Source organism: Onychomys torridus, chromosome 9, assembly GCF_903995425.1.
Source record: "Onychomys torridus chromosome 9, mOncTor1.1, whole genome shotgun sequence".
Taxonomy (NCBI): domain Eukaryota; kingdom Metazoa; phylum Chordata; class Mammalia; order Rodentia; family Cricetidae; genus Onychomys; species Onychomys torridus.
In genome coordinates, this window is record NC_050451.1 from 65494504 (window position 1) to 65520561 (window position 26058).

General features: G+C 44.6%; 1 protein-coding gene across 3 annotated transcripts in view; it reads left to right on the forward strand.

The window, feature by feature from the left end:
* The first annotated feature begins 1465 nt into the window (after window positions 1–1465).
* Window positions 1466–26058, forward strand: part of Enox1 (ecto-NOX disulfide-thiol exchanger 1) — a 560595-nt gene continuing 536002 nt past the window's right edge. For all 3 annotated transcript variants that reach the window (XM_036199546.1, XM_036199549.1, XM_036199548.1), the window contains exon 1: window positions 1466–1772. The gene's annotated coding sequence lies outside the window, so the exon portion shown is untranslated. The remainder of the gene's footprint in view (window positions 1773–26058) is intronic.

Genomic DNA, 26058 nt, shown 5'->3' on the forward strand with positions numbered 1-26058 from the left:
AGACAATCATTTAAAATCTCCTTTCCTATCCTCTACTACAGAAGGGAGTGTGTAAACTGCTTAGTACGTGTGACTCGGTGACTTTGCCATTTTGTGAGGTTAGGCAGGTGTCCCCAGGACCTTTATCCTTCTCTCATGCCGAATATATCACTGAGTGCCTTTCTGAGTGCTTTTTGCATGAATCTTTTGATAAACTTGCACAATGGGTCAGCATTCTCTTATTTTTCTTTCTTTGCACGGGGGCCCTGCAGCCAGAGGGGGGAAATAGCCTTCACACAGGGAACTGGCCTAAGTTTAAATCAAGCAAGCCTAGTGGGGTGGTAATGACATTCCCAGCATCCAAGTTTCTGCCTTCAGGATATGTGAAGCTAGAAAAACAATGTCATTCATTCAACATTTATAGAGAACACATAATGTACAGTGGCACCGTGCAAGAACTGGAGGGCAGGCAAAGTGCAAACCACAACCGGGTCTTGAGGATTCCTGCCAGGAAGGGCATGTCAACTGTTACACAGGCCTTACACTCCTCGAAGGAACTCTTGGGTGAATAAAGTCTACTTATTTAAAATAAACATGGAAAAGTATACTGACAGGTCGATGTACCTTTTAGGAATAGGACAGGGAAGTAATTTAACTATAATTTATAAGATGTTGGAGCGCTCTGGTGATTAAGGAGTTCCTGTACCAGCCTACTTGAAAGATGCACTACTTACTACTTGTATGCCTGAACAGTTGGCAGAATCCTAACAAAGAGAAGGCTTTTTTTTTTTTTTTTTTTTTTTTGTGGAAAGTGGGTAACTTTGAGGGAAGTGGCTTCCAAGGAGAACAAAAGGTAACATTTCCTCTGCTGTGCTCCCAACCACTGCTGAGGTAACCTAACACCCAGAGTATATACCCTGTCTGCCCAGGGTCAACCCTAGACTAAGCTGGATTGAGCAGTGCACCCCGCGCTCGCAGCCGGGAGTCCACCGCGTGCACCCGAGTTCCAAGCACCCAGAAGCTGGGGCCTGGAGCCTCCAAGGTCGCCATGGCAACCACGGGGTACCAAGACCAGTCCCTGAACGGTCCAGCCTAGAAATCCAAACCGGCAGCAGTGGCACCAGCTAGTCCCCCTCGGCCCCTCCCTCGAGGGGACAGCGCGATCGGGTGCCGCGGGAGCGACTTGTGCAGCAGCCTCAGTGGCCAAGCGCTCCGCGGGCCCCAGGCCGACCGGGATCCCGGGCTCGAGCGCGCCACGCCGCCTTCTCGACAGGCTCCTCCGCGGGGCCGGCAGCGGCTCCTCTGGGCCAGACAGGCGGCCCATCCTTCCTCCGCTTTACGGATTTCCGGGGGCGACGAATTTTGCCTCGGTCCCTACGAGCATCTCTTTCTCGGCTTCGCTCCCCCCCCCCCCCTCGCGTCTCCCCCCCCCCTTCCACCTCCCACCCCTGGGCGCGCGCGCGCACACTCACTCACCCTGGCAGGCGCGCGTGCGCACGCCCGCGCGCCCCGAGCCGCGGAGTCTCCAGCGCCCCTGAGCAGATCCCACTCTCCCCGGCGCTGCTACTCACACAGGCTTCCAGCCGCCACGGGGCGTCCTCTGTCTGCGGCAGCGGCGGCGGCAGCGGCGGCGGCGGAGGCGCGAGCCGCGGCTGCAGTCTGGCCCCGTCTGGCTGCTGTGCGCCCCGGACGGAGTCCGGCAGAAGCGCGATCGGGAGGAGACGCCGAGGCGAGGAGGAGCCGCGCCGCGCCCCGCGCTCGCTTGCCTTGAATCCCCCGCACCGTAGCCCCAGGTAAGCGGCTCCCGCGGCCCGCAGCATCCCCGGGGTGGTCGGTACTCGCGGTCCAGGAGGTGGTGGTGGTGGGGTTTCCCGGTCCCGCCCCCGCCGCGGCCCGGGGACCAGGCACGGAGAGGAGTGGGCGAAGGGGGAGGGGAGCGGAGCTGGAGGTGAGGCTGGGAGGCAGCGGTGTGGGGGAGCCCCCCTGCGCCCTTCCCCGCCGCTCCCCGGGCTACCCGCACTTTTACGAGCTGGGGGTGCCCGGCGCCCCACACAGCTGTTCTCCGCTCTTTTTTTTTTTTTTTTTTTTTTCTGCCGCTGGCCGGCTAGTGTCCGCTCGGGCTCCGCGCCCTCCACGCACCAACCGCCTCCCTTGCACCTTGGACAGCGCACCCCGCCGCTTGCCTCCCCCGGGACCGCACCCGGGACCCCGTCCTGACCGTGCAGCCCTCCGGTTGTCCCCTTCTTCCCACAGTGTCCCCCCTCCTGTCTTGTATAGCATCTCCCTGCCTTGGCGGTCTGCACTCTGGCGCGGGCCAGAAACTTTCCACCCCGCCCGGTCTGCGCGAGGTACTATTGTTGTTATTTGTGTCTGCCCCTCTCGCCGGGAACTGGACACATGGACAGGTCTTCCTTGGCGGCGCACGATCGCCTGCCTTTGCCCAGTCCCAGACGGCACTGGGCAGCTGGACCCGGACACCGGGCCGGAGCCTCGGCAGCTGGGCGCCCGCGGGTTCCCAGCCTCTCTGGACACGTGCACTCCTCCCACGGACGCGGCCCCTCCCGGACCACCCCATGTCCTCCCCCTGCACGGCCACGGCCACCCCATAGGTTGGACACCCGGGATCTCGGGCTCTGATTGGCTGATGGCGTAACCCCGCCTCCTTGGAGGGGGGTGGTTCTGGAGTGTTGTGGTTGTCATCCTGCAGCGAGCACATGGGGGAAGTGGGGTCGACAGGTGGGGAAGCCCAGTTCTAAGGTATAGCTCATTCCAGTGTGTGTAACGGAGCCACCCTCCTTCTCGTAGTTTACACCGTTCGCCTTACTCCCTGTTCCTCAGTCTTCCACTGTTAGAACCTTACACATTTTTAAATTTTGCTAAGATTATGTTTGTACAGTGGCAGCGATTTTTACAAGTAGCTTTAGGAGAATGCAGGAAACAAGTGCATAAGAGGAGATTCACAGCGAACTGGGCTGAGGATTAGAGTTTGGTCCTTTGGAAGAAGTCGTGGAAGGGTGCTTGTGGCGTCTGAAGAGGATGGAGAAAGGAGAAAGGAAATTGATGGCAGAGACCCTGATGCCGAAGAAGCCAAGAAGAAGGAAGTGGTGGGCCATTTGTAGGTTGAGGTGTAAAGTCCCTGTGAGCTGTACTGGGAGGCAGCTGCGTTCTGCTGAAGACCGCTCTCTGGGAAAGTAGTAATTTTGTATAGTACTTAGGTAGTGATTAACACACTTTGCTTTTGTTTTGCCAGCGATGCACTTTTGATAGGAGACTTATAGTAATAATGTCTGCCCACATAATGGATATTGATTATTCTGCTTTCTTGTAATATGCAGATTTGCAAATGGCAATGAATTTCATCCCTCTAGAGGGGAGCATTAAAGTGCTTTTGAAATACCGTGAGAGAAGACGCATGAGCATTGTCTAAAATCCAGAGACTGTCCTGACATTGTGTAGTTCCGTCCCAGAAATGCGTATAAATGACGTTGATTTCTCTTCATTTCAAAGCCGGATTGCTTCTAGCATTGTTGAGCTTGAATTCCTTCAGGCTGTTTTGATGTTGTGTCTGTACGTCTTAAGAATGTTGTAATTCTTATCTTTAGTAACCTTGTCAATGGGAAGCAGGCAGCAACCGATGCAGGCTAATGTTGACAACTTTATATTGAGTACACCGTGTGTCATTGTATTTGTAAGCTGGTGAAATATGCAGGAAGAACATAGCATGACTATAATTCCCCAGGGACTCATATCCAAATAAAGTGGAGAATCATGTGAGGCTATTCCATGGAGAACAATTCAATTATTTTTAAGATGAATAAATTTCAAAGATTCCTATGTGTAAACAGCAACACTAGTTGAATGATCTTTGGATGTACTGGCAGCACATATTAAGTAAAACAGCTTATTGAATATGCGAGATGATCAAAGGAGATGGTACAGCTTTCCCCCTTATTATTACATAAGCAGGGAGAAGAGCCTTGCCGTCTGGAGGACTTCATACTCAAGGAACAGGGTTTGACACATCTGGCGAGTCTGAAGTCATTGCTGTTGCTGAGAAGATGATTCTTACTGTGTTTTTATTTTTCGACTTCATGCTGATTTTCCCATATGGATTTAGATGCTGGCTGTGGGCCTATGAAATCTAGATGTATGTGGACTAGAAAAGAATGTGTATAATAGCAAAACATATGTGCAAAATATATATTGATATTTGCACACAGTCATAAATTGATGCACGAAATTTTAGGGTACATGCAATGTATTCATACAGATGCGTTATTGTCAGCCTTACAGTTTTTGCTAATCTCTTCTTGTCCGAAAGGTGGCCCTGTTTTAAACTGTAAAAGCATTATCACCAGTAGAATTGTCCAATAGATCACAGAAACAGACAATAGTATTTTGTTGCCAGGCAACCACCTACTGTGAATGAAAAACAAAGCAGTGACAGCTGCCTGCACATCCTGATACTCAGCCTGTAGCTCAGGCATCGAAGCCCTCCACACAAGACACACCTACAAGTTTCATTTCAGACAGGTGGACCTACCTCTTTTTAAAACTGTTATTCAAATAATTTTGAATTTTTTGGTTGTAATAAGAATTATGTGGTTTTGTTGAGTGAAACTAAGTAGCTAATTTTGATTGCCCCTCTTAATCTTGGTGTAAACAGAAAAACCAAAGTGGGAGAGAGGTTTAGACCCTTCCCATTCTCCCCTTCAGAATCATTAAACATTGTAAGCACATTTTCGCCACTGTCAGGTGCTCTTGGGATGTTATAAAAACTTGAGTTAGGTCTGTGAATAGATGGCAGCCTTTTACTGCTAAAAGAGAAGCAGAGAGTGATGCTGTCTAGCTCAACCATTTAATTCTGTGCATTACTGAGGAAGGAGGAGGGGATGTGACAGCCTGGTGACAACCCACAGGATACCTTCCCTGGGAAATATTTGATGATTTTCTCCTCTGAATCATTCTGCCTTCATCCTTTATTTACATAGAATTTGTAGCTGGGATTAAATCAGGATACTCAGAAAGTATAGTAATTGCAAGTAGAGATCAGTATGGATACACAGGGCTACACTGTGGTCTGAGATGCACTGCATACAATTTATTCTGCATCTAGTCTCATGAACCCACCTCTTCCCCAACACTTGGAAGCTCAATGCCTTGCTAGTTATTTATAGATTTGAACAATGTTTAATAATCTCTTATTCTGTGTGAGAATTTTTGTGTGTGTACATGCGTGCGTGCGCGTGCGTGCGTGTGAGTGCGTGTGTGTGTGTACCTTTGTGTACAGGTTCATTCTCATGCAGAGACTAGAGGGCATACTTGGATATTCTTCCATCTGCCTAAGTAGACTCCACTTTATTGTCTGAGACAGGTCTCTTGCTGGCCTCAGGCTTGCTGACTAGGCTAGACGGGCTGGCCAGGGAGCCCAGGGATGCACTTGTCTCCACTTCTCCATGGCTAGGGTTACCAGGATACACCACTTTTAAAAAAAATTAGATGTGATTTTGTTTTTGTTTTTCAACAAATTCAGGTCTTTATGCTTGTTTAGCAAGTAATTTACCAACTGCATTATCTTGGCAGTCCCAGTGTGTCAATTTTTGATGGTGGTGAGATTCAAGATTGTGTTGGTCAGTTTGTCTTTCTACAAGAGTACAGATATTAGTTTCCTACATCACACATGATTTAGGGTCTTAAGTGAAGGTGACACTGAATTTACTGTCATATTCATTCTAGGGTTCTGCGTGTCAGTAGAAGATAAGTTTCTAAAGGCCTAGATTGTTGTAGTCTAGCTTGTTCTCAGACTCAAAAGTGAACATGAACATAGTAACGGTGGCAAACTTAGAGCACCTATGCACAATTCTAGAATTTCTTCTAATCTGCAGAAATGTATTGCACGCATAATACGTTTCGAAGTTATTTTGGCTAGTAAAGACTCTGCATTCCCCGTTGCCTGTCACTGATGAGGATTGTAAGCATTTAATAATAACACAATACCTTCAGTACAGGAGCCAGGGTCGACTGATGGGGGAAACCGTGTAGTGACAATGTTCAGTACCATTGAAAAGACATCTTCACCAGAAAAGATGCACATTAGCAGATTGGTAGGGGGGATAAATTGATTTGCAGCATGTCTAACTTAGATTTAGAAGCCTGCTATTAATTTGTTCTAGCTAGGAAGATTTTCAAACAATAATAGCTTGGCAGATTTCAAGTGAACTTTACTGGTTTACCCAAATAAAACCACAAAACGTTTTCCATTGTCTGAGTATAGTTTGTCCACAATAGGTATTTGTTTTGGAACTTTGGAGAGTCATCTAAATTTCAAGGTTATTTAAGAAAAGAAATCCTGACATTTCTAAATGCATTTGTATAGTAAGGAGTTAAATATTTGATATCATAGTTAATCTGCTGGAATTCTGGAATTTAATTTCCCTCTCCTATTTTCTCTTACAAGATAATGTGTTTATAGGTACAAACAAATCATATACAACATTCAATGCCATTTCCTTTTGCTGTTTATATCCTTGTGATAGAATATAGTTGGAGTCAGTTTGCTTTTTCTCAATGTGTTGAAGAGATGATTAAATAAAAGATGTTTAGTTTCAATTTCCTTCTGCCATATCCTGCTCTCAGATCCTGTAAACTCTCACTCACCAAAATAGGATTATTACTGAAAACAAACGAGTAAATGCATAAGCAACATGCCGTTGCCACCCTCCAGGCTAGCCAGCCAACCATCTCTTCTTAGAAATGTGTTTACTTCTGTGCACACATACATGCATAGGAAGTTGAAAGGTCTATAACTCTTGTGGATAGAACTGGTATTTGACTGGAAGATTTGTGTGTGGTCATATTTAAGGTGAAGATGAACTATTCAGAGTTTTCAAAATAGGATAGCATAGAAAGAATCAAATTTATTGTTTTTTGGAAAGTTTGTACAGTTATTTGATAATATAACCAACTGTAGCAGCTGAAATGGTATTCAGGACCCGCAGCTGAGCATGATGTATGAGAGACACTCCGGATATGCTCTGTGGGGTTAGTCCATCTTCTCTTCTTCTCTGTGTAATAATGCAAATATTCCAGTCTTCCTCCAAGTGAAAAGTAGAAGCTTAGAATATGGAGAAGACAGTACTGTCATTTTCTAATAGCTTTTATATTAACAAATCTGAAATAGCTAACTTAGCCAGTGATTTTTTGGAATATACTTCCTCCTAGTGTACAGTCACACCAGAAGTATTGATTTTTTTCACAAATATAGCCATCCCTAGTATAGAGCAGCTCTTTAAGAGCCCACAGCAACATAACCAAGGTTGTGGCTGTAAGTCCAAAGGAATACTTTATTTGGTTGGCACTGAAGAGTAAAGTCTGCGAGCTTCATGTAATTATCCAGACTGGAATGCAGCCAAGGCTTGGTGGCTAACATCCCAAATGGTGGGGAAGTACCATGGATGAGGTGTTTAGTGACTTCAAGTGCCTTGGTTTCATTTGCAAGGGGACACCTTGTGCATCTCTAAAGCCTCAGAAGCCATTGTGCACATACAGGACAGAGCCCAGAGTCACTGTTGCTATCCAGATGCTTTGTAGCCATCGAGAAAGACCTTTATCTTGATGAGTCTTGGTGATGGAGGGTGGGTGAGGACCCCAGCCTGAGTTCCAATTGCTCATACCTTTATTTCCCAGTGTTTAGGTGTTTGTCTCCTACAAAGGGTTTTATTCCTGGCTGCATATTGGCATGTCTTTCATGACATGTAAGGTGATAAGTGATTAAAGTAAGCTTCAGTATCCCTGGTTAGGAAGTCTATAGTCTGCAAGTGGAAAATTCCATGCCTGATATTATGGGGTGGGCATGAGCTGCTGTCTAGATTGTGGGTATAATAAAAATATAGGGTAATGTTTTCTTCAGGCTACATGTATATAAAACATAACTGAGTTTTATGTTTGGGTCTCACCCCTAAGATGCCTCATTATATGAATGTAAATATCTGCAAATAAAATTCAAAATACTTGTGTTACCAAATAGTTTGAACGATGGACTTTTTAACCTAGGCCTTCTGCAGGGGTTCCTGACTGCCTTACATATATCAGTGATCAGTATACGTTTGTCTGGTTCTAGTGGTAAAATTGTATTTTGTTTTATTTAGAGCCATTTTTTTCTTCCTGGTAAGGGGCACTCATAATGCCATCTTAGAGACTATTTCTTTGACAAACATTTATTGAGCATTTGCTGTATGAATGGTACTGTATTTGGCCCCATGGTTTATAGACTCCTAATACTTTATTCCAGCTGTTTGGAGAGAACATTTTTATGTAGTTGGAGGTCTTCTCTCCAGGTGCCACCAAGCCCCCCGCAGTCCCACAACCCATGTTTAAAATAATCGCTCAGACGTTTATATTACTTAGCAACCAAGTAAGCACACAGAGACTTATATTGTTTACAAACTGTATGGCCGTGGCAGGCTTCTTGTTATCTACTTCTTTTATTTTAAATTAACCCATTTTTGTTAGTCTATACTTTGCCACATGGCTCGTGGCTTACCAGTACTTTACATCTTTCTTGTCATGGCGGCGGCTGGCAGTATCTCCCACCCCAGCCTTTACTTCCCAGCATTTTCCTCCTCCTTGTCCCACCTACCCTATCCTTCCTGCCTGGCTACTGGCCAATCAGCACTTTATTTATTTTAACCAATCAGAGCAACACATTTGACACACAGAACACCCCACAGCATGTTTACTTTCAGAAAAGCATACAGATTCATTGTGCTCCTCCAGAGAGTTGACAGGGTCCACCAAAGGTTTTGAAATTTAGTGAGATCAGCTGACCCATCTCAAACCTGCCTTTTCATCGGTCTCTCAAGACATACTTGTCCCAGTGCTAGTTTGCAGATCCCACAAAGACCCCTGGGAATGTGCAGAGACACAGCTGGGGGAGAGGCCAGAGTCAGCTTCATATTCGGCATCAGACACTCCATGCTTCTGTAAATATCTTCCCCTTCCCCTCTTATATTGTATGGCTTGGTAGTGTAGGAAGTAAATGGCCTTCACAGTGGACCTCAGCACAGCTGAGCTGGCTCATACCCTGGGGCATGATACCCATGATAACCATGATGGATGCCCGGTCCTGTGTCCTGGAGTTCCACCACGAAACTGCTCCTCAGTAACCCAGAGAGGCTGTCTGGTACCCTGGGAAATTGACGGCTGTGTCACTTCCCACCATTATACTGGTTCTTCCTGGGATTCCTTCCCAGTCAGATAGCTTGCACTTATATTCTATCGGAGGTCTGCTTCTGCAGAGTCTCACACAGGAAACAGCAGAACCTGCTTTATTTATTATTTATTTATTTATTTATTTATTTATTTATTTAATTTTCTAGCATGAGACAAGTTTGGGAGAGCCAATGTCGGGTGATGGAGTGTTACTGAAGTACATAGATGAGGGCATTGCACCTTAGATTTGGAGCTTAGAAAGATCACTCTGGCAGATGTGTGGGGACTAGATCAATGGAGGAGGGGTTGGGGGCGCAAGACCAGCCGGGAAGCAGGCCTGCCCAGGCAGTGATAAGCACGTATGTAAAGGTAGTCAGGAGCACATAGGCTGCAGATGGAGATGCAGGGAAGGACTGGCGATGCAGCCTCATGGAACGCAGCCCAGAAAAGTCAGCAAAACACAGACACCCATGGCATGTCACCCACTGCCATGCCAGAGAGGGTTTGGCCTTCCACCCACACCAGTACTCTGCTCTGCCCACTATGCTCGACAGCCCTGGCGTGGCTGTGGACTCTTTCTGTTTAGTTTATAACCCTACCCAGGCTTGCTAGAGTTAAATTGTAAATTCAGACATAAATAAAAGACGACAAAAAGATAAATTGCAGAGTATAAATAATTCACCATCAGGTCATTAAAGGAGGAAGGTTATATTTCCCAGGCAGGATTTGTGGAGTTGTACAGAAGAAGTGGAGAGATCTTTGATGCATGTTCATTTCGTGATGAATAGTGACTTTCCTTCTCTCTTGCTTGTGGCCAAGAAGTGATGTTCGTCCACCATCGGTTTCTGGGAGAGGACCATGGCTCCCTGGCCTTATGGCTCTTGTTTTCCCCACCTCTCTGATAGCAGGTATTTTAGCTAAGTGGATGAGTGCTAGCTGGGCTGGGGCTTTCTTTTTCCTTCTCGCCCTGTCGTAATGCCCAGCTCTTGACTGCAGTTTCCCTGGCATGGTTTTAGTCCACACTAAAGGAGATCAGTGGGTACAGAGACCAAGAGAAAGAAAGCAGAAATCCACAAAGAGAACTGTTTTGAATTAAATGCCTAATTATGAAATGAGCGAGTTAGAGCTTGTTAGATGATATGAAATAAGATAAGGCGGCCTTCTAATTAGTATTGTGTGAATGCTAATATTCTGGCTCTGTCTGAGGTAAGACTGAAAAGCTGAACAATCAAACAAGGGAAGCCTATCACCACCCTATTTTTTTTTTCCTAAAGTGTCATTGAGTCAATGACAAACGAAGACCAAATTATGAAGAGCTAAAGAATGGGTCATTGAAGAGCTTACTGGTATATGGTTAACAAGAAGAACAAAGAGTTATGAGAACGAAAACACTGATTGTGAGCATTGTAGAGGGCAGGAGCATTGTGGGAGAAAGAAGGTAAAAAGAGTTGTTGCTGATGGAGGATGTTGTACATATGTGATTATTGTGGAGGGCAGGAGCACTGTGGGAGAAAGACAATGAAAAGAGACATTGCTGATGGAGGATGTTGTACATATGTGGACATTGTTTGAATTGAATTATGTTTTTTTAACTTTTAGATAATGGTAAATTCACATGTTATTGTAAGAAACAATGCAGAGATCTTATGTATCTCTTTAGCTAGGTCCTGCAAAGACAAAAAAAAAATCTTACAAAAACAGAGCATATAGCAGTGGTTCTCAACCTGCCATTAGCACCCCCTTTTGAGGGGTTGAATGACCCTTTCATAGGGGTCACAGTCTAAGACAATGGGGAGCATCATATGTTTACATTACCATTCAGAGCTGTAGCAAAATTACAGTCATGAAGTAACAACGAAAATAAATTTATGGTTGGGGTCAACACAACATCAGGAACTGTATTAAAGGGTCACAGCATTAGGAAAGTTGAGAACCACTGGTATATAGTGTAATCTTATAGCTAAGATGTTGAGGTTAGTATATTTCTACCAGTTATACTGAGATTTCACAAGGTTTTCTTGTTTGTATGTGCTTGTATGATATTCATTTATTTGTCATCGTTTGATCTGAGACCAAACTAGAAGTCACTACGTAGCCAGGGCTGGCTGGCATCAGTATTCAAGACCCTTCTTTCTCTGCCTCTCCAATGTTGAGATTCTAGGTATGCACAACTACATACAACACAACACTTGTTCTTGAAAGTTACATCGTTGTTCATTTAGCTAGTCTGGATTGGTTCTGGCTAAATTGTAACCAAGAAAGGATGAGTAAGCATCCCTGGTGGATTCTGAAGAGTGGCCTCAGGGGCCACCTGACCATGGCAGGGAAGTCGGAGAGTTGTTTCAGTTGCTTTGTTTGCTCCTGTGACCCTTGCATGGCCCTAAGAAGGCTTCTGAAGTGTTTCGTAATAAAAGCTTACTCCCGGAAACTCACGAGGATACCTCCTCCTACACTAGTATGTCTGTCCTTCCCGCTTCAGCTGGGTACAGTGCCCTTTGTCCTTTTTCTCCTCTTCTCTGTTTAGGAAGGAGCTCACTCTTGAAGGCTGCCTTCCTCAACCTCCAAGCCAGCAGGTGGGAGCTGGTAGTGAGAACAAATCCATGTTTATTTTTGCTTTGGGCAGTATCCCTGGTGACAGAACCCCTCCTCTGTCTAATCGTTTGTGCTTCCACATACCTTCTCTCATTATCACTGCTCACTAGTGATGTAGGCCAACGATGCACTGTGTTCCCCCTGATCTGAAGAACCTCTTGACCAGGCCCCGTTGCTGAAGACAACACCTATACAACTCATTGAACATGGAGATGTTGAGCTAGTACCTAAATAGAGCCTTCCCCCACTACATTCCAGCATGTTGGGTACAGTAAAGTATTCTGCATGCTACTAAAGAGAAATCTGAACACCAAGCCAGCCACAAACCCTTTGATCTACAATGAAGTAGTGCCTGTAAGATATGTATACTAGTGCAATGGCAATACAAAGCTTGTGGGAGTAACTGACCAATAGCTGATTTGACTTAAGGCCCACTCCATGAGATGCAACCATACCCAACACTGCTTGGGTGACCAAGAACCTGAGACTAGGTAGTCAGGGACCTGGGGTAAAAATCAAATAATGCAAGGCTACAGAAAAAAATGTAGTGATAAAATGACTCCTAATGATATTCCGCTATACTCATAGATTCAGCTCCTTGCTTAGCCATCATCAGAGAATCTTCCTCCTGCAGCAGATGGGAGCAAATATAGAGGCCACAGCCAGACATTATGCAGAAAGTAAGAGACCTTGGAACACTCAGTCCTAAATGAGATGTCACCATCAAATCCTCCCCTCAGAGCTCAGGGAATTTATGGAAGAGGGGGCAGAAAGAGTGTAAGAGCCAGAGAGGATGGAGGACACCAAGGAACCAAGGCCTTTTAAGTCAACATGAGCAAAGCTCATGCACAGGGCTTGCACCAGGTCCTCCTTGTATATAGTGTGGCTTCCAGTTTAGTCTTTATGATATTCCCAAGTGTGCAAACGAGTGGGTCTCTGATTCTTGTGCCTTCTTTTGAGCTCTTTTCCTTTTGTTAGTTTGTCTTGTCCAACTTTGATGTGATGTTTTTCTTATTATATTTTTGAAAAATGAGTGAATGAAAAATCTAGCCACTAGGGTAAAGGTTTATACTTTCTGGAAGAGAGAAAATCAGTTTTCTCCAATGAAGTGACACTGGGTGTATCAACAACTCCAGGGTAAACTTCATGCCCAAGAGTAGTTGACCAACGTGTAATGGACTCCACAGTATTTCTTTTTTTTTTTTTTTTCTTTTTGGGTGTTCATTTTATTTTCTTGATTTTGGGAGATTTTGTTGTTGCATTGGATTTTTTTTTTTTTTTGAGAAAGAATTTAAAGTTGGGTGGATAAGGAGGGGAGAGTATCTTTAGGGACTTGGGAAGGGAAGAATATGATCAAAATATATTTAAATTTAAAAATTGTTTTAAATAATAATAAAGAACCTCTAGACCATCTGACGGCTTGAAGCTGTCCACTCCTCTGCCATCGGAGTAAGCAGTTTCCTGCTGTTTCCTCAGTGGGAAAGGTGTGAGGGGTTTCTGTTTTCCCAGGTAGACATCCTTAGTTCCTTAAAGCATAGAGATGATGCAAATCTGATAATCCTGTGTTCATAATCATACCACTCTCCCCACAGTCTCCATCTCTTTCCTGACTGTTTAGGACTTTGTTTCAAAGTACCAGGTCCTCTTTGTCAAATGATCTGGCATCCTGGAAGTTTCTTTTCAATGTCTTATAACACCCCCAGCCCCCACCCTCGCTAACCTTTCCTCCTGCCAGCAGTTCTTTCTGAATCCCTGTCTGTGGAATACCCTTAACATATTAACGTGCTGCCTTACCCACTCACGAGTGTTCCTGGGCTTGTGGGTCAAGTCTCTGCTGCATCCGGGTTTGCATTTACTGACGTTATACTTGTCTGTATTAAGATAACTTTTGTGTGTTTTCTTAGACTCCTCTGCCTCCCTCCTATAGAAGTATGTGTGTTTCTACAACCAACACAGTGGCAAGAATGCTGACAAGAATGCTTTGGAAAGAAGGGAGCTAGACTCAAGTAGACTCTGTATCTATAAAGCAAGTGACAAAGACAAATTGGAGGCCACCAAAGCCAGGACTGTAATGGCCTCACACTACCTTGAGAGAGGGCCACAAAATAGTTAGTTGCATGGCATCCTGAGAGATGGTGGTGGGGCAGTGGTGCTCAGGCACTCCTCTTCTCCAAAAATGGTCTTATTGGCTATTGACTGCCACCATATTGGTCCATGAGCTTCATCCATCCATTCTCCAGGGCTCCCAGCCAAAGACAGAGTTGAGTGTTGGAGCCCTTTTTTTAAGAAAAAGATTAGAGATGCTCACAAGAGCACATCAACCATCTGAAGTGCTCTATCCTTAGATGCCAGAAACAGCCCATTGACCATTGCAGCCTGCATGGTGGATATTCTTAGAATTAACAGCCATCCACATCGGCAGCAGCCGTACAGATGCAGAACCTGGAAAAATGCAGACCTTTGGTAAAATAAATTTAAGTATTGAAGGATGGCCTTTGGAACGGCCACTGAATGTGTTCTCCTGGTCTCATGGTGGGCGCAGGGCATGGGAATGTTTTGTGGGCTAGTGCACATGGTAATGAAGGGATGGGTCTGTTTGGAACCTGCCCATAAGTCTACTCGCTTGCCTCTGCTCTCCGTAATGATAAGTGGTGAGTGCTGGGCTGTGGGTTGTGGATTAGGTGGCACAGGACGAGCTGACAATGGAAAAGAAATAAGCTTATTTCAGATGAGCATAAGCTTCAAGGCAAGTAATTAAGACACACTTCAGCTTCATGGGAAAATTAGGATTCAAGTTAATACAAGTGCCGGGCTGGAAAAAGACAAGTCACCTGCTCACCTGTAATCAACACAGAACTGTTTAGTAACAAAACGTCAATTACGTTTGCGCTGGTGTGGCTTTCTCCTCTTTCCCTTCCTATTATATAACAGAACCGACGGAGTCCAGACTCCTTTTCCCTCTGGTGACAGTCTGTGCACCTTTCTTTCTTCAAGAGGTCCGTGCCTACGTGAGAGAAAATGATCGTTTCCTGTGCAGACCCATGCCCCCCAAGTGCAGACCCATGCCCCCCAAGTGCAGACCCATGCCCCCCAAGTCTTTTACCCACTTCGATTGCATCTTTCTCCAGAGATGCACGCTCCCTCTCCTGATTACACAGTCAGGTGCAGTGGTGTGTGGACAGAGTTTTAAACTGTACATTTCTAAGTTTCTGAGACTCAGTTTTGATGTGTAACACCCAGTAGGTATTTGGAAGTCATAGACTCTGCTGCCTCTGTTTATTGGTCAAAGTGCTCACCACTGTTAACGTTGGGTGGGCTCTAAGTAGTTTCTGGTTCTGAAAAGCTACTTGTTAAAGTATTATTTTTGACCCATGCATTTTAAATCTCACACTGCATTGTGACCTAGCTTGATAATTCATTTTGTAGTAGCGATTTAATGTTTTTGGAGAAAGGCATGCTAGATAGTCATTGTGCCAAATGAATAGGTATTTATTGTGCCAGGTTCACACTAGATGCTGAGAACACAGTCGTGACTGAAATAATCATTATTCCCCGATTCCTGGGAGTCCATAGCTTACTGGTAATGACATTAAATAAGTAAACACAAAATAATTATATAATTGGAACTCGTGATAAACACTTGGAAAAGACACGCTTTCTCCACAAGAGTATAATGAGGGTGCAGTGGTCAGGGGAGCCTTCTAGGGGAGAGTAATTTATCAATTAATGCCTGAAGGGTGGTTAAGATTATCCAGATGGGGAGTCCTATGTGTGGTGCCCAGAAAGAGCTTGGTTTTTGGAAACTAAAAAATGGCCAGTCCACATTGCTGGGCATCAGATAGTGAAGGTAGGCTGTGCATAAGAAGGAGGCTGGTGAGACTGATAATGCCTTCTGCTCTGTGGCCTGAACTTAAATCTTCCCTTAGGAGTGCTGGGGAGCTGTTCAGAGGATTTCATCTGTCTTTCTTTTCAAATTGAGGAAAGCTTATACAACATAGTGTGAAACATTTGGAAATAAACAATACAGTTGCATTTAGTGCACTTGAAAGGTTGTGAAAGTACCACATGTAGTCCTCTAAAGCGTTTTCTTCTTTGTACATGGAAACCCTGTGCTGCATAGTCACCAGAAGAGTCAAGGGAAGTGCTGAGGACTGGTGTTAGTATTCATGATCTTTCTGGGGGGTTTATAGAGGGGTCAGAAGGGGAAAGACCGGAAGCAAGAGGACCAACATGGGGATGATATGTCAAGTCCAGTGGTTATGGGCTCCTGAACAAGGCACAGGATAATGAGCCCAGATAGAGATGAGTAGAATAATCTGAGACAGAGTCACACAATCACGTTTGATTATCTGTAAGTGATTGAGCACTCTTGTAATTATGTACATCAGGCCTGTCTGGATTGCTTGGTAGACCTATAGCTACTTGAGTCTAGCTCAGATAACTGGTGCAGAAGGACAAAAGATGGTCCCAGAAGGATTCTGACTGTGGTGAAGACATGAGGACCAGCCATGGTTTTCTTCTTGTTCATTCTGTCCTTAAAATTAAAAGCATCCAACTGCCCGTCTTGGTAGGATTGCACTTGTCCTAGGTCTAAAATAGACAAATACACAATTACACATATACTTAGAATTTTGAGTGAGATAAATGCTGTTTGGGGATTCTCTATAACTTGATGTCAAAGCTAAATATGCAATATAAATGTTTGGTTGGGTAGAATTTATTTTTGATTTTTTTTCTTGGAACAGTATGACTCTCCCAAAATGCAACAGTGATGGACTGAATAAATGCAATATAGCAATTTATCATAAAAGAAATAAATTATTAGTGGAAATTAACTTGTAAAAAAGTTACCTTATCTTTGTAAAATTCCTATTACTTTAAAGAAATGTTCATACCAATTAAACCGATTTTAGAAGCTAGGGTACTTGAGACTATTTTTTGGAGATCTAACAAGCTGTAGTTAACATTCACCAATAAACAGATCCCAATTTTTATCTTGACTTCTGATCTATTTGTCCACAATGGGTGTTCCCAACCCAAGCAAATCTGTGGCCCTCACATGTCTGTAGCCCAACAGTGTTCAGAAATCTTTGAAATAATCTTTCCTCAACAGTCTCTACCAAAATGTGCTCGGTGATAACTTCCGAAATGAAACTAGGAGAGAGCCATAGTCTTTTGGTTCCCTTGAAACCATTTCCTTGGGAAGGTGTAAATGACTGGAATAAAGATTCGAACCTTGTGGATGCGTTAGGGATTTGTCCAAGAAGAGTGTGGCTATCCAGCCTCCTTTGGGGATAAGCCAGCCTTCTCTGCCCGGTACTTTAGACCTGCAGCCGGCCCACTGCCCTCTGCAGCTCTGAGTGGCCTCCGTAGTCCGGGCCTCCTTGATACATTGTTTTCTCTGCCATGCCTCTGTCTTTCCTGTGTGAGCATTCTTCGGTTAGATGAAGCTCACTTTCTGAGAGAAGAAGCTTCCTCGTGATCAGTGCTATTTCCAGTCTCCTGGAAGATGGAAACGGCTGGCTGCGCTCCTCTCTCAACGTGTGTACATTCAGCCATTGCTTCATCACAGAGTCTTATAATGGCATAATATTTTGAGTGCCTGGCTATTTTCTTCATTATTTTTCTTCTCCCAGAACATTTAAGTTTAGAGAGAGCTTGGAGGCAAAGCTGTCCATTTATTTTGTAATACAGACAGAATCAGTAAATAACCAGGTTATTTTTAAGTTTAATTTTCTCCTCACTAAAACGCATGCCATTGTGAAATAAAACACTATAAGAGGTGCAGGAAGAATAGACCATTTCTCAGAAACCCCATAGATAACCATTGCTGACACTTTGGAAAAATTCTCCTTTGCACACCTCCCACTCTGCTGTGTGTGGAGGGGGGTGGGAGTGAGTGGAGTTGTAGTCACATAAACACTACATACAAATAACATTGTAAACAAATGGGATTTTTTATTTATGGTTCTTTACCATAAAAAACCTGTTGTTTTTTCTGATATAATGTAGGCATCATTTCATTTCAGATGGTTTTCATTCATTTTACACACCAAAGATCCCCCTCTTCACCCCCCCCCCCAATCCATCCCCTCCTCCCTTCCACTAGAAGGCCAGGCCTCCCATTGAAGGCACATTCAGCAGAGGCAAGTCCAAGCCCTTCCCCCTGCCTCAAGGCTGCATGAGGTGTTCCACCATAGGTAGTGGGCTTCACAAAGTCTGCTCATGCACCAGAGATGGGTTCTGATCCTACTGCCAGGGGGCCCCCCAAGCAGATCAAGCTACACAACTGTCTCACCATGAAAAGGGCCTAGTCCAGTTCCCATGCAGGATCCACAGCCATTGATCCAACTTTCATGAGTTCCCTCTAGTTTGATTTGGTCATCCCTGCATGTTTTCCCATCATGATCCTGATGCACTTGCTCATAGAATCCATCTTTTCTCTCTTTGACTGGACTCCTGGAGCTCTGTCTAGTGATTGGTTTGGATCTCTGCAGGACAGCTAAAAGAATCCTGTACAACAAAACCACCTCTGGAGGCATCACCTTCCCTGACATTAAGCACTACTATAGAGTTATATAGTAATGAAAACAGCTTGGTATTGCATAAAAACCAACATATGGACCAATGGAATTGAATTGAAGACCCTAACATTAACCCATACATGTATGAACACCTGATTTTTGACAAAGAAGCCAAAACTGTACAATGGGAAAAAAAAAAGAGAGAGAGAGATAGAGAAAGCCTCTTCAACAAATGGTGCTGGCATAATTGGACGTCAGCATGCAGAAGATTGCAAATAGATCCATAGCTATTGCCATGCACAAAACTCAAGTCACAGTGGATCAAAGACCTCAACATAAATCCACTTACACTGAACCTGATAGAAGAGAAAATAGGAAGTAGTCTTGAATGCATTGGCACAGGAGATCACTTCCTAAATATACCACCAGTAGCACAGACACTGAGAACAACAATTAGTAAATGGGACCTCCTGAAACCTAGAAGCCTCTGTAAGGCAAAGGATACAGTAAATAAGACAAAACAACAGCCTACAGAATGAGAAGAGATTTTCGCCAACCCTACATGTGACAGAGGGCATGATTTATATTTTTGGTGATTGAATACTTGTACTGGGCACCTCTGTGCTGGCTAGTTCATGTCAACTTGACACAAGCTAGAGTGACTGGGAAGAGAGAACCTTAACTGAGAAAATGCCTCCATAAGATTGTGCTGTACACAAGCCTGTCAGATATTTTCCTAATTAGTGATTGACTGGGGAGGGCCCGGCCATCGTGGGTGGTGCCATCTCTGGACTGGTGGTCCTGAGTTCTCTAATAAAGCAGGCAGAACAAGCCATGAAGAGCAAGCCAGTAAGCAGCACCCCTCCATGGCCTCTGCATCAGCTCCTGTCTCCAGGTTCCTGCTCTGTTTGAGTTCCTGTCCTGACTTCTTTCAATGATGACAGTGATATGGAAGTGTAAGATGAATAAACCCTTTCTCGGTTTGGTCACGGGGTTTCATCACAACAAAAAGTAACCCTGACTAGGATAACGTTCATGGTAAGAAATACAATCCTTGGGCCAAACTGGCATAATAATGATAAATCTATTGAAAAACTACTGTTGTAATTTGAGTGTTCCTCTCAGTGGTCCGTGTGTTGAAGGCTTGGTTCCCAGCCCACAGTGCCTTTGGGACTGTGGACCTTTTATGAGGTAGGATTAAGAGTCCTTATAAGACTGTGACCCTTCCTCGTCCTCACCCTGCTTTCTGGCTTCCATGTGGTGATCAGTGCTCTCTGCCACCATGATGCCCCACTTCAGAGGCTCCCAAACCGTGTGGCTAATCAACCACAGACTGCAACCTTTGCAGCTGTGAGGGAAAATGAACCTTCCCCCCTTGTAAGCTGATTTTTCTCGGGCATTTGTCCTGGTGGTAGTGCGGCAGCCATGCCATTGCCATTTTCGCTCTGCCTCAGATTTAGGGAGTTTATACTAATCCCATCTCACCAGCATGAGTTAGGAACTAAGTTCTGAAAAGCCAGGGAGATGCCTTTTGGAGTTGGTAGCTAATGGTGTCTGTTGGAATTTTCTCCAGTGTTGCTGACAGACATTAGTTTCTAATTTTTATTCCAGAAACCACGGCTGCCCTGAGTACACTTAAAATATCCTCTTGATATTCATGTGGTGACAGCCCTTCGGTAAATCACTATGAAAAAATGTTGGATCCAAAGTTTACATCTTCATAGCCAGGAGCCATCTTACTTAAAGCATGGTACTTTTGCTAATAATATGCTGATATCGCTCAACTGCCTGTTGGAAAGTTGTTTTGTTTTTTAATATTTGTTTCTTTGTCATTGTTTCAAGATTCTAAATTTTTTAAGTAGAGGCTTCAGAGTTAAAGGAAGATCTCAGATTCCCTTAGTGCAACAATTTTGAGATGGCATCATATGAAGCTGACCATAGCCACTGTAGACAGAAGTGATGTATTCTACCAGCTATGGGTCTACTTTCTGCTGGGTGATAGCCCAGAGGTTAACTATTTGGAAGCCTCTGGGTGTCCACCTTGTCCTGGCAGGTGCTGGCTCATACTAGCCATGACTATCATCCTTTTCATTTCAGTATGTGTGGGGAAGACCAGTGAAGCATGATGGGAAGTCAGGGGGAGTTGATGACCATTCGTACGTTTTCTCTGTGCTCTCAACTAGCTTTGCTGAAAATCTTGTGGTTGAATTCATTGGAGAAAATTAGCTTAGGGATCGATGATTTCTTCATTGGCTAGGCCTTGTGGAGGCTACACTTTTGAGGCAAGGAATACGGAAACTTACTGAGCTGATGGAAACTCAGGGACCCAGTGCAGACATGCAGTGCAGCAGAGTCGCTTTGGTTAGTGTGGGTGAGAAGGGTGTGTGAATAGAAGCCTGCTTGAAAAACTCAGCCCACCGTGAGTATCATTTTAAAAGCTTTATTTTCATTTGTCCTTTATTCAGGAACTGGAGTAACAAATGGTGGTGTGGTGCCATGTGGGTGCTGGGAGCCGAACTGGGTCCTCGGTAAGACCAACAAGTGCTCTTAATGGCTGAGCCATCCTTCCACATCTGGTGGTGAATGTCTTAGAGTGTTTTCAGGCATGTGTGCCTAGGAGCCTTTTTAGTCCCTACAGCAGTTGTTTATGTCAATAAGAGTAAACTGTAGCACAGAGAAGTCCAGTACCATGTCTCCTCTCCTTGCTGGTAAGTGGAGGAAACGAGAATGTGAGTCCTTTCTTCTATTGTGTTGTGTTCCACAATGCCCCTATTACTTTAACATAGAAGCTACTAACAACTAGCTTTCTTTTATTTTACCTAATTTCAGAGAAAGGAATGCAACATTGAATATCAAAATAAAAATGCAGCAATGAAGAGATAGATCCACCTGAGAGTCGCTATTAAACATGTTTGGTATTGCAAAGGGCTCAAATGAAGAAGTTGACATACACAGGAAACAAGGAAGTCGGGTCACTAGCAGCAACGGGAACAGGCTTGCCTGCAGAAAATGACTCTGTGAGTTTTGAATTTTCACAGGCAAGAAACACATGGAAAGAGGCCAAGAAATACAAAGAGACCAGATAAAGTGATGTGATATGTGTACATGTGTTTTACACTTATAAATGTGTTAAAGAAATACGAATAATTGCCAGGCTAGAAAGGTTTATCATGGGAGCACGCTCATCTTCGTCACAGGAAAACTGAAGTTTGGGGGAGTTTGGGAGGTATTTGAGCTTGTCTGCTGTTTTTAATTGGATCGAGTGTGTTAGAGGGATATGGGTCTGGTATATCGAGCAACTCAATCAAAACGAGACAGAAGAAAAGGACAACTTATACATAAAGAACACATTATAAGAGGCAATTATATGAACAGAGGGAAAGAGAGAGCTTGGGTTTAGCAGAGTTAGTGGATAAGAATAATGGTTTCCTGGAGTTTCACAACATGGCCAGGCCTTCTGACACGTAGACTATGGAGGAGTTCTTTGACGGTGTGGGCCAGGAGCTGTGCCCAGCTCTCTCAGCCCAGCTCTCTCAGCCTCCCTTGCTCCTTCCATCTCTAATTGCTGGATGCCAGGTGGAGCAAGAGGACACTGGCAGATGGAGTGGTCTTAGTGAGTCTCCTTTTACATCTGGCAGCAAGTGCTCCGCTCTCCACAGGCTCCTGCTGGCTGCCGCACACTGCCCACGTTGGTGGAGTCAGCCAGTGGACAGCTGATTCAGAGCCATGGGGGAGTGCACAGAGCTTTGGCTAGTGGCCAGCTGTATATGGCAGACCCTGCTCACTGTTAAGTGCTTCAGGGGGAACTGAGTGCATTCTTTCCCACTGATGCTCTAATGAGCCCATTATGGGTTATTTGCTGTAGTGTCTTCTTAAGTCACCTTTATTGAGACAAGACGCCCTTGGCCAACTGCACGGATCCCTAGAAACTTTCCTTTAATGCACGCTCTAAACTTTTCCCTCCAAGCTTGAGGCAACTGCCGTCTGTCCCTTCCATCAGTTGCTGGGGATAGCTGTGAGCACCAAAGATGCTACTGTCTTAGACAAAAAGCCAAAAAATAGATGCAGAGTAAAGTTGAGCTTCTGCATCCTTCAGGGCAGCACTCTGACCCCAAAGTTAAAACAATCCGGGAACAGCAACCGGACTTGTCAGTGAGCAGTGCATGCTTGAGTGGTCCTTGGTGTCCAGTGGGTGCACCCTCATCTCAGCACTGGAGATGCTGTTGCAAACTCCCAAAGCTCCAAGTTTGTGCCCACATCTCTTTAGTCTCAAAATCTTAGCGTGAAATATTTAGTACCCTAGGAAAGCTAAATTAATGGTGAGTCAGAGTAATTAAGGCAAAGTAAATAATCTCCAAGGTTCTCACTCCCCCGTGAAACTAATTTCAAATCTTATCCTTCATGTGTTAAAAATAGTTCTCTGCTAATTCAAGATGCCCATGCACTGTGCTGGTGAAGTGCACTTCAGTTCTGTTGAAAGGATGCAGATTAGAGAGTTATTTTCAATTGGGCACTTTTTTTTTTCCAAGAGAGGCATTCTTTCTGGCATCCTGAAAGTGTGAATTCTACGGGCCAGGCAGATGATGGGCCAACGAGCTCAGGGACTTGTTGCTGGAGCATCCTTTTTTTCCTTTTAGTGAGAACTTAGTTTCCAGCCTTCTCTCCACTGATGAGGTTTGTTCAACTTTTGCAGGGGTTTGATGAGCCAAAGCCTGACCTTGCTATGTCTACTCATTTAGAAAATAAGTCCACCTGTGGCCTTGTGGGGAGGCTCGTCAGTAAACGACCCACTGTACATGCATGAGGTGCTGAGTTTGGGTCCCCAGAACCTACATAAAAGCTAGGCTTGGAAACACATGTCTGAAACCTCAGCACTTGGATGTAAAGATGTGTGTGTGTGTGTGTGTGTGTGTGTGTGTGTGTGTGTGTGTGTGTGTAAATTATTAGGATCCCAGAACTCATTCACCACCAGGCCAAATCATTGAGCTCTAGGTTCAGTGAGAGACCCTGCCTCAAAAAATGTGGTAGGCAACTGAGGAAGACATTTGACATCCATCTCTGACCTCCACATGCACATGTACACACCTATATGAACATCTACACACACACACATGTGCGTACACACACACATGTGCGTACACACACACACACACACACACACACACACACACACACACACACATGTATTTTGCTCCAATGAGCAATGGAAGCACTGGAACTTGAACATCACTTTAGTTGGTATCTGAAAACACTTGTGAGTTACAAGCCCACACCTGCTTCTTGTTTATGAATTTTAGAGGTCAAATCACTAAAGCACCTCTATGGATGAGTGAGACATGTGCATTACCCTATTTGCCCAGGACCAGAGGGGTGGAGTGATGGCTTGGATTGATGTGCTTCTTCCAGTGGGTGGAACTCTTCAAGACTTGTGGTCTTGATCAAGTGAGAGAACTTTCTGTTTCTTTGTGATAAAAGCATCTCTCTTGGTTGAGAAAGAAGAGCTGCCTTTGGAGAGAAACGTCTAACATTGGTCCTCCATCGCCTCAGCTGAACTATGAGGTCATGACCATTGTGTTGTATGTCTGCAAATCCCTCTGTGACCTCTTTCTCTTTGAGGAAGCCTGGGCTCTGTATTGTAGCCCAGGCCTGTTCCTCCAGGGCAATGATGCTTTGCTTTGGAAATGTTGTGAGGTGGTGACACAAGAGTGGAAGCCACAGGATGCCATGCATGTCACACAGTTGCATATAGCTAACTGGCCAGAGCAGAAATACAGATAAGCAGTGGTGATGCCTGTGGACCGTGGCTTTAGTGAATTTTTTATCTTCACAAATGCTATCTTTGGTACCACTTAACCTTTGAGAGCGTGAAATGCCTCTTACTAAATTTTTATTTCTCTTTCTCCCGAAACTAAAACTGAGTGTAGGCATGTGACATGTGCAGGGGATGATAACTTCTTTAGGGTATGCGAAGACACAAGACAGTCATATTATGACTTTTTAACCTCACTATTGATATCAGAGCAATAATGTGCATTTGTACAGTGCCCAGAAGTGTGAAAAGTCAAATCTTACTCTTTAATGATCACAAATGAAGTGGGCAGTAGCCCTTCTGTTTTAAGGGCCATGATGATGAACTTTGGTCCCTGTTTCATCTTTTTTATATCATACATATTTACTGTGTGCTTCCTCAAGTTATAGGAGATTCGCCTGTACAAAAATGACCCTGTGGAGTAGGTAGGCAATAAGAGGAAATGGACAGCAGTGGGGGAAGAGTAGTAGGAAGCTGTCAGTTTCAGATTGTTGGAAGGGTTCACAGATGCTGGGGATTAATGTTTAATGGGGGAGGTGGGCTGCCAATCATAGAAGTTAAGCCTGCCTCCTCCAGAGGGGCTCTCCATGTAAAGAAAAGCCACAGCACAGGGACAATGAGCACAGTGTGGGCAGAGTAGTAGCGTGAAGTAACCAGGACACCGAGGACATGTAGAAAGGCCAGGGAGGTGAAGCTTGGAAAGGTCGCGTAGCTTGTAACTGACAACCTGGAGGACACGGCATTTTCTGTACCCCAGGTGATGATTCTCCTTTAGAGTAGGACCTTCATTTAGCCTCCCGCCCCGACTACATCCTGAGTCCCTTCTATACAGGCACAATGATGCATGTGACACGTAGGGATTTCACCCAATGCACTTACGCCATTTAGCCAGAGGCATGAGCTTGTTGTAATTCGGTCAGCATAAGCCTCTGTGTGTCTCCAGGGATTGGTTCAGGTGCTGTGAGGAGGGCCGAGGCCTGGGTGTGCTCAGCTGAGTGGCTTTTGGCAGGGAAAGCAAGTGTTACTGTAGCTATGGGTAAATAGGTGGATTGTTCCTGCATGCCCCGCCCCGATGTCGAGGTCTCGGGGTTTTATGTATTTGGTGCTGGGAAATATAAACACTTTAGTAATTAATTTGAAGGTGATGGTGTTTTGAGCTAATTCTGCTGGTTAAAAATAAGGTGTGGGTCACAGAGATGAATACGTGCTAGAAATAAGTGAAAACAACTTAAAGAGAGTGGAGGGGAGGTACAGCATGTTAGCTGTTAGCTGAGACTGTGGCTTAAAAGCAGGCGATTTTGTTGGGTTTTGTACACTGTATGCTGTGTAAAGAACAAACCTTTCCATTTTTTTCCTTTTGCCACTGAGAGCCATGATGTTATCTCTATAATTGAAAATAATCTTCTAAGGTTGCTCTTTAACTGGGTTTACACAATCCTCTTTCAAATCAGCTGCTATCTGCCCTTACATTTCACAGTAAATGCTGCTGTCTGCACAGCCCTTGCTAACAAGAAGATCAAGTGTAACTCTTTCATGTTGGAACTAAGTATTGCCATTGTAATTATCCCAGCAGGCTCTTGGTTGTGCTGTTGGGAGTGGGCTTCTTTCTCACCTGTGTCTGTAAGGAGTGTGAGCCCCTGTTCACAGCAATGCACGCTTCCTCAGATATCTTAAGGATTTCTTTAGCTTTCCCAAGTCCTTTAATTGTTTTATGGTTGGAAATATTTTCGTAGCTGTTTCAAGGTTGTTGCTGGGGTTAGGGCAAGTTAGGTTTTAGGAATTTTTTTCCTTTAGCTATACCAGATGTTACATACAAGAGAGCTCTACATTCTCTGTTTATACCTTCACTGACCTCATTTTGGCAAAGTTAGAAAAACAGCATGCTTGTTATGCTGTGCTAGGCAGGTTTTGAGTAAATGGTGGTGAAGGAGGTAAGCATTAAGG